The sequence below is a fragment of the Aricia agestis genome, chromosome 12 (assembly GCF_905147365.1).
Source record: "Aricia agestis chromosome 12, ilAriAges1.1, whole genome shotgun sequence".
NCBI lineage: Eukaryota > Metazoa > Arthropoda > Insecta > Lepidoptera > Lycaenidae > Aricia > Aricia agestis.
The window spans coordinates 1,623,714-1,633,889 of record NC_056417.1 but is presented as its reverse complement, the minus strand read 5'-3'; the positions used below and the strand labels follow the sequence as shown (position 1 = coordinate 1,633,889).

The window sequence follows — 10,176 nt, the reverse complement described above, 5'->3', positions numbered from 1 at the left end:
AAAGCCTGATCAAATTTGAGCCTAGAGATATCATAAACTATTTTGATACTTGTTGGTTCTGTAAGTTCTGCTGTGTTCATAAAAATGTCATAATGAATTAAATAGTACACCTCCGGGCGGAAAACGTCAACTTTCTTCCCGCTGCTTTCACCGATGTTGTCGTTTTCCGCCTCCGTCGATGAGAAAAATAGTATACGCACCATGGGCAGTAAATAAGAAAGCCTCAGATCACATGTTTGTTGACTTCGGCTTCGCCTCGGCCAACAATTACATATGATCTGCCACATTTCTTATTTTCCTGCCCTAGGTGCGTAATGTACTATATTGTGCACAATCACAGTTCCATTACACATAAAATGAAAACGTAGCATAAAATAAAGATAGCTTACACAAAGGCGGTCTTATTACTAACAGCAAGTTCTTCCATTCAACCTTTGAAAGAAAGGAACAAATTTGCTGGAGAAAGGGCGTTGTGTTAAAAGTATAATTTGTATTCAAAATTTGACAAAAAAAAACAGAAATACACACTGATATGCATATTATATTATAACTAGATGATGCCCTGTTGGACCAAAATTCATTTATCGCGCGGCAACCGTACATTTTCCGGGATAAAAGTCCTTTCCCGAGACTCAAAGTATATCCATGCCAAACAGCAAAATCGGTTCAACAGTTTTAGCGTGAAGAGATAACAGACAGACAGAGTAGAAGTTATAACATTAGAAATTATTATATTACATAGGCTATCTGACACAATGTAAAATAAGAAAACCAAAGAATTATGTTAAAAAGGCAATGCGATATAATAGCCATGTAAGAAAGAAAGTAGTAAAAGAAAAATTACATAAAAAAAGAAAAGAAAAAGATAAAAATGGAAAAGTTGTGAAGAAAAAAAACAGACAGACACACTTTCACATTTATAATATTAGTATGGAAGTATGGATTCATTTACATATTAGGCAGCGTTACAATTTTGCCGTAAAACAATAACGTCATATTATTGCATTAGTCTCACAGTACGGAAGACGGAGTTATGTAATAGACGCCCTCAATCGATATCGTAATCTCCTTAGGTCTTTGTGGTCGCAAACACTTTGACGCCCACCTGATAGTGCAGATCGATGCCAATTTAATTGTACCAGGAATACAGAAGTTGTGGGGAGGTTTGTTCGTAGAGTGCTTGAGTAAGTATAGCTTGCAGTATCTATTGAAGTCTACAGCCACACTCAGAGAGATTTATAATATGACTAGCGACCCGCCCCGGCGTCGCACGGGTAAAAATATAAAGCCACTGAAAAAATGATTAAAATCGATAGCCTGTGATCGTTCCACGGGCGTATATATAGCTTTGATAAGGGGGGGATCTCTAACGTAAAAACGCGGCCAAGTGCGAGTTGGAATCGCCCATGAAGGGTTCCGCAGCAGCAAATAGGCAACGTGTTTAGGAAATCAAAAATATTGTTTTTATACATGTACCGCACCGATTTTAATCGGCGAGGTACATAATATATCATTGTCGAAATTGGACAAGTAAGATGGGGGGGTCCAGACCCCCAGGACACTCCCCTTATATACGCCCATGGATCCTTCACGTAGTCTACTTCTTATCTGTGCCAAAAACCATTAAAATTGCTCCAGTAGTTCGCGAGATAAGCCCTTTAAAATAATTTCCCCCGTTTTTTCCACGTTCTCCTATTGGTCTTAGCGTCATAAAATATAACATATAGCCTTCCTCAATAAATGGGCTATCTAAAACAGAAATAATTTTTCAAATCGGACCAATAGTTCCTGAGATTAGCGCGTTCAAGTTAGCCCTTTCAAATAATTTTCCCCACTTTTTTTTCCACATTTTCCTCTACTTCTTCGCTTCTATTAGTCTTAGCGTGATAAAATATAGCCTATAACCTTCCTCGATAAATGGGCTATCTAACACGGATATAATCATCAAAATCCGTTATATACATATATATATATATATATATATATATATATATATATATATATATATATATATATATAGATTTGACATAAATTTCATACATTTTCGGTCAAACGCTTTATTAACTTAATATTCAGTAATTATTGAATTTCTTTAAGTACGAGTTACGGCTATTAGATTCAAGTTTGTCAATTTTATCACAATTGCAGCGAAGTCAGAAAGAATATAATAATTATTGGCAGTGTATGTGTATGCGCTCATAGCCAAAACAAACATTAAAAACATAATATAAAAATGTTATAACATAAAATGCAATAAAAATGAATCGTAAGACTAATAAATATTTTTGGATAGCCCTGACTTTACCTCTACAGGGTGTAACAGATTACAGAACTAAGTAATAATATTTTGGGGTTTGTATGAGTTCCTTTTAGTTCAATGTGAAAGTAACAGCCCTGAAAGATTGTTTTTTTGTGATTTGTATGGGCAAGCGCCCAAGCGTCACAAGCTTTCCCATACAAAAGTGAAAAAAATGGTCTTTCAGCGCTGCTACTTTCACAGTGAACTCTCACTGTGAAAGTAGCAGCGCGAACATACACACCCTAAAGTATTATAACTTAGTTTTGTTACATCCTGTATAATACCTCAGAGGACCTACTTTAACCCCTGTAGAAGAAGGCTCCAGAAAATATTTTAAAGTCTATTCCAACAAAAAGTAACACTGCGAATGCCAAGAGATTGATAAAGTTAAAAGCTTTATCTTGTAGGAGGATTGGTCAAATAATTATTCTGCCAGCAGTATTTGGCACACTGTGTGGTGCTATTGGAGAAATAAATACCTGTTTTAGGAGGAAATACAGGAAATAGAGGTGTTAAATTGTAAGGAAATGCGTATAGTGAGTGGAGATTTCCAATCAGCATTATGGAATTATTACTAGATGACGCCCGCAACTCCGATGCGCCTAAATTCGTCTCAAAGGAACCGTACATTTTTCCGGGATAAAAAGTATGAAGATGTAACAGACAGACGGACTTCCGTATATATAATAGCACATGCTTATAACATGCATATATCTCAATGACTTATAATAATAATACTTATTTAAGTATAATAATATCGATGGACGCTTCACACCACGTCAGTCTGGCCCCGTGCTAAGTACCTAAAGGACTTGTGTTACAGGCACCAGACAACGGAAATATATTTAATACTTTTATACTATACATATATTTAAGATATTTTTTTTATTATATCATACACATATTTAATACACATCCAGACCCAGGAACATTGAAAACTTTTTTTGTTCCGTCGGCGGGATTCGAACCCGCGACCTCCGGCTTGAGCTACCGACGCACTCACCACTGAGCCACAGAGGTCGTCGAAAAAGTATGGATTGCGCACTTGCCTTATTAATAAAATAAAATTAAACTTAATAATAAAGGGTCCCATACAAAAAACACAATTTTTGGGCTATTTTTGCTCAATAACGGTACCCCTTCGTGCGCGAGTTCGACTCGCACTTCGCCGATATTATTCAATAGTTGTCGGGTAAAAAGCCAATTAGTGGAACGTATTGGTGATATTTGGTGTGATCCACTTTCAATATACAAGTAGGTAGGTACTCGAAACCGTAATTTAGGCTTGTATAATATTACGGTTCAAAAATGCAATTTTGGTTTTTATTGCTATTGTAATAAGAAATATTTATAGGAAGATAAGAAATTGATTATAAAAACTGGATTAAAGTCTACGAATAATAAAAACTAAGGGAAAGTAACTCCGTCAAAAAACATGCTCCACAATACTTGTCAAAAAAGTGCACCTTAGGTACACATTTCAATACATTTGCAATATTTAGGTGACCTTGAGCGGCACTAGGCTGACGTTACATGACAGATCAAAAGGAACCAAATTTAAAGCGGTAATAGTATGGGAGTTACGATTCCTTAGTTTTTATTATTCGTAGATTAAAATGAATGGTAAGGTTGTCTCTCTCATTCTTCATAATATATTTGAAAGAGAAGGCACGATACTTTGACAAAATGACCCAGATTAGGGCTTATCAATTGAAAGATAAAATTTAAATTTAAAAAATATTGTTATTTCGCAAATCACTTATAATACGCTTTTTGCTAGATTAATTACTTTGGTATTAGATTGATAATTTCGCGACATGTTCTCAAGTTTCCGTAGTGTAGTGGTTATCACGTGTGCTTCACACGCACAAGGCCCCCGGTTCGATCCCGGGCGGAAACAGCGGTTCTTTTTGCACCTTCTTCCAATGAATTGTTTGGCGGCATAATTTTTAATTAATTATTATAAATCATAATGTAATTTTCAATTATTTTTTATTGTTAGCGTAAACAAAATACGCATCATACTAAGAACATAATCAATTAATCATTAATATGATGTTTATAGGTACATAAACATAATAATTTAATCATTATTATGTTTATGTACCTAAGATCATAAACATAATTTAAATATTAATCCTTACTATTTTCAAATCCTACTTAAACCACTAAACTGATTTTAATAAAATTTGGTTGGCAGTAAAATATGTTTTTGATATTTTTGACAAAGGATAATTGATACAAAAAACAAGAGAAAATTTTGGAAAAATGTCTACAAACATTTGTCCTGAAAACATATTTCATATTAACCTACTTAAACATAAATACTTTATCTGGCTAAACATCTTACCTTCGCTAAGACAATTTACTTGGCTGCAGTCAGCTTATACCTGTGTTCTCTTGCAACAATTAACATAATGGGGATTTATGTTAATACGAGATGCAAAATTATCTCCACTGTTGTTATGTTATCCTAATCCAACTAATAAGGTTTGTATACATCGTAACATAATTATTATTAAATAATAATGTTATTACTAGATGACGAATGAAATAATAATATTATCGCGCGGAAACCGTACATTTTTCCGGGATAAAAAGTATCCTATGTCCTATCCCGGGACTCAGAGTACCTCCATACTTTCCAACTCGGTTCAGCGGTTTGGCCGTGAAAAAGTACCAGACATACAGATAGACTGACTGACACACTTTCGCATTTAGAATATTAGTATAGATATGGATATATTTTTAAGACATTTTAATAATGACAACTTCTACAAATGGCATGAAAAATGGCTGTATCAAAAAACAAAACTAAACTTAGTCACGTATTAGCCCAAACAAAGCTGGCAACAAGAACGCCAGTCGCCGGCAATTCGTCTTACGCCATACCCAACAATCGATTTTCAATTCCTCCAAAGAAGTAGCGAAAGAATAAATCACAAACTTTCGAATCGGAGTCTTTTTTACGTATTGTTTTCTATGAAAGTCTTTCTCGCAATTTATCAACTGAGAGAAAAATGAGAAGTGCATTCTCTAGAATCCTTTATGTGGCCGATTCAACTTTTCAATGGTTCAAGACAATGGATTTTACCTATTTAGCTGAAAACTTTGGATCTTTTCAGCGCATTCACTTTGTTTATTGAATAAAAGAGTTGTGTCTGTAATAAGCTCTAATAACAGAGGAACGGAATTATTCTGATGACTAAGAGTCAGTTCATATTGCAATTGAGTATTGCTTAAACTTATTTTTCTACACAAGAATTTACACATTGAATTGACAGACTTGTCTTCTTTGGCGTGGGTTGCAAGTTCCAATTTTGAATCGCTGATTAATTAAAACGTTTGCCTCGCGACGTTGCAATGTAAACTCACCCTTTGTTTTGAGAGTGACAATAGGATTAGGTACCATCAAGGAAATTGATTCCTAGGCAATTGGCAGACCAACGTCATTTGGTCGGATCATGTCAATTTAATGTTAATTGTGATCTGTCGGCTGGGTTTGACGTAAGGGCCAGGCCACAACAGTGCGTTGCGGCGTCGTATCGCAAAAACAACCTTTGAAAAGCAATGTAGTTTTTAGCGATGCGACGCCGCAACCCAGTGTTGTGGCCTGACCCTATCGCGGCCAAACTACTTAGGTTCCCCATCTGCCTAGGAATCCACTATCTCGATAGTACACGAAAATAGAGTACGACATTAGCTTTGCATTTTGCTTTTTATTGTAATTAAATTGATTGGAATATTTATTTTTACGTTTAAAATAGCCCATTTTTAATCGCATACGGTATGAAAATAAATATTATAAGGTAGAATAAATAGCACACTCTGTATACAAAGCGCCATAGTGACAATACGCCGCGACCTGGCTTATACAGGCTGATGGTTTTTATGAAAAGGCAATTTTAACATAAAAACCGTTCTAAAACATGAATTTTCTACATAGTTGTGTACCGGAACATATTCAAATAATTTCCATTGTTAGAAGCAGTTTTGAATATTTTTATGTATGAAAATAGGTTGACTATTTGACTGAATTGCACTGTTTTTAAAGTGGAGCAAAATGTTTAGAATGTTTTATATTTTGAATGTAAAAAAATCTAACCTCCATTTTGATTTACCGGTTTAAACGACGTAATAAGCTATCCAATGTCCATTGAACTTTTATTCCGTCATCGACCTATGGTGGTAAAAGAATAGCTACTAATTGTCTAATTTACTTACACAAGCTATCATTGTTATTTTTAACCTTTTTGGTAAAAGGTTGCCCCGTGCGAGTTTTTTACGCCGGTTCTTCTCGCCGGGTTAGTTCCCGAACCGGTGGTAGGCCTCATGTTGACGCGACGTTCTAAAAGTGTTAACTTTGTTAACCTATTTAGGATTAAATATTTAGATTTTTTGATTTTTTTTTACAATCATAATATTTTACATAGTAAATATTTTACAATCATAATTCCATATATTATTACTTTAATACTAATATTATTTATAAGAAAATGTGTCTGTCTGTTACCTAAAGAGGTAACTGTTACCTAAAGAGAACAGACAGACAGTAAAGACGCCCAAACCGCTGAACCGATTTTCTTGTAATTTGGTATGGAGGTACTTTGAGTTCGGGGAAAGGACATAGGGTACTTTTTATCCCGGAAAAATGTACGTATTATTATTTGCGTGTATTTTTAATCGCAAGATTTTTATTTTATTTTTAATTTATTATTATTTAAATTGCAATGCAATTTACAAAAAATCCATCCCTTCTTTATTTACTACAAAAAGGAATTTATCAGAAAAGGAAAATTAGAAAACGGCTAAAATACACAAAGACCGTTATACTCTACATCCGTTTAACACCCTGTATGTACAGTGCGATGTTTGTGATCCCACACGTTTGCCGATCCCCCTGTATCGGTTTACAGATCGCACCAAACTGTTTGGACATGCTAATTAGAGGTATTTTAAAGTCATTAATAGGGGGGTTTTAACCACTAATGTCTAATAGCACAGAATACAGTGTGTTTGATTGTTTTTTTTTTTTTATGAAATAAGGGGGCAAACGAGCAAACGGGTCACCTGATGGAAAGCAACTTCCGTCGCCCATGGACACTCGCAGCATCAGAAGAGCTGCAAGTGCGTTGCCGGCTTTTTAAGAGGGAATATGATAATATAGTAAGGAAAGGAATGGAATAGGGGAGGGAAGAGAGGGGAATAGGGTAGGGGATTGGGCCTCCGGTAAACTCACTCACTCGACGAAACACAGTGCAAGTGCTGTTTCACGCCGGTTTTCTGTGAGAACGTGGTATTTCTCCGGTCGAGCCGGCCCATTGGTGCCGAAGCATGGCTCTCCCACGTATAATGATAGCTTGTGTGAGTAAATTACACAAGTAGCTATTCTTTTTAACACCGTTATCCTTGAAAGTTGAAACCATCAAATGAGACCGTCAAAATGAACACCTTCTTCTATGAAAACAATGCCGAGAACTCAAAAAAAAAATGCCGTCTTCATACCCATATCGATGCCCGGATCGGCAATTTGTATGGGTATGAAGACGGATTTTTTTGAGTTCCCAGCATTGTTCTCATAGAAAAAGTTGTTCATTTTGACGGTTTCAAGGATAACGGTGTTTACACAAACACACTGTATAATGGCTCACTCACTAATAGATGTTTCGTTTGAAATAAAGGGGCAGATGACTTAGTGGTTCACAGGGTACCAGTTCAAATTCACCGAAGTCGACTACAGCTTCTTCCTTACATACTCCGTTGTGGTGGGGTTTGTTGATAACTCATCATAATTATATTAGTTGTACCAACTAATAGTAAAGGTTTATTGGTACTAATTAAAAACATAATATTACGTACTAGATATTGTCTCCCACAAACCGTCGCGCCAAAATTCGTTTTTCGCGTGGGAACCGTACATTTTTCCGGGAAAAGTATTCTATGTCCTTTCCTGGGACTCAAAGTATCACCATACCAAACAGCAAAATCTGTTCAGCGGTTTGGGCGTGTAGATGTAATAAACAACTATACATTTTCGCATTTATAATCTTGTATATTCAGTGGGTCTGAAAATCGGCTACTGGTTACTTGTTATATTGATAAGTGCATTTGTTGAATAAATAATAGTAAATTATTACAACTCGAGTTTGTGCGACGGGATAGCGATGGACGTTGCCATGTTTTTTTTAGGGGGCAAACGAGCAAACGGGTCACCTGATGGAAAGCAACTTCCGTCGCCCATGGACACTCGCAGCATCAGAAGAGCTGCGCGTGCGTTGCCGGCCTTTTAAGAGGTAATAGGGTAATAGGGGAGGGTAGGGATGGGAAGGGAAGGGAATAGGGGTGGGTAGGGAAGGAAATAGGGTAGGGGATTGGGCCTCCGGTAAACTCACTCACTCGGCGAAACACAGCGCAAGCGCTGTTTCACGCCGGTTTCCTGTGAGAACGTGGTATTTCTCCGGACGAGCCGGCCCATTCGTGCCGAAGCATGGCTCTCCCACGTATGAACTTATTTAGTCACTTCAATAATATAATACGGGCGAAATACTTTATATGGCAAAGAAACGTTTGCCGGGACAGCTAGTTATCTTATAATATTGTGTTTTGATATGGTTTCGATGTAGTCCCTTTAACCATCCTCCCTAGCATTGAGATACTTGGCGTCAATATATCGAGCGAAGTCCAGTTTTTTTTTATTTTTTTTTATTAAATAACGGGGGCAAACGAGCAAACGGGTCACCTGATGGTAAGCAACAACCGTCGCCCATGGACACTCGCAACATCAGAAGAGCTGCAGATGCGTTGCCGGCCTTTTAAGAGGGAATACGCTCTTTTCTTGAAGGTTTGCAGGTCGTATAGGTCCGGAAATACTGCTGGTGACAGTTCGTTCCAGAGTTTTACAGTGCGCGGCAGAAAGTTACGCGAAAAACGCACTGTGGAATAATGCCACTCATAAAGGTGATGAGGATGGTATGTTTTTCGCTTGGGACGATAGCGAAAAGTTGCAGGTGGTATGATTCCGAACAATTCCTCAGAGCACTCCCCGTGATACAACCGATAGATAATGCAGAGTGAAGTTACATCTCCAATTCCAAGGGGTCCAAGCTGTTTGAAATACTATGGCAGTCAACAATTCGAGCGGCCCTTCGTTGGATACGATCCAAAGGGAGCAGTTGGTATTTTGGCGCCCCTGCCCAGAGATGAGAACAATATTCCATATGAGGCCGAACCTGCGCCTTGTAGAGTTGTAGGCGTTGTTCCGGACTGAAGTACTGTCTCGCTCTGTTAAGAACACCAAGCTTCTTCGAGGCTAATTTGGCCTTACCCTCTAGATGATATCGGAACTGGACTTCGCTCGATATGTTGACGCCAAGTATCTCAATGCTAGGGGAGATGGTTAAAGATGTGCCCTTGAAACGAAGATATACGACCATTGGTGACTTTTTAGTGGTAAACGCGCAGACTTGTGTCTTGGCGGGGTTGAATTGGACCAAGTTACGTCTACCCCATTCAGAGACCTTCTCCAATGAATTCTCCATCAACTCTCCAACACAAGTTCGTTTCGACTCTCAGTGACATTTTGCCGAGAAATATTAGGGGATCCGGTATATACAGCATTACCTGTACTATCACCCGCATAGCAATTAATGTCGTTGGTTTGTAACATGTCATTGATATGCAGTATGAATAGAGTAGGCGATAGCACACAGCCCTGAGGGACACCAGTATCAACAGACTGAGTTTCCGAGCATTCGCCGTCAACTACGACCTTTATGCTTCTGTCTGCTAAGAAACTAGTGACCCACTTACATAATTTCTCGGGCAGCCCGTATGATGGAAGCTTTGATAGCAGCGCTTTATGCCAAACCCGATCAAAG

At 37.5% G+C, this 10,176-nt stretch overlaps 1 non-coding gene across 1 annotated transcript; it reads left to right on the top strand.

Moving 5' to 3' along the window:
* The first annotated feature begins 4,126 nt into the window (after positions 1–4,126).
* On the top strand, positions 4,127–4,199 carry Trnav-cac. The gene has a single exon. It is a non-coding gene; the product is annotated as a tRNA-Val (tRNA).
* Positions 4,200–10,176: the final 5,977 nt, after the last annotated feature.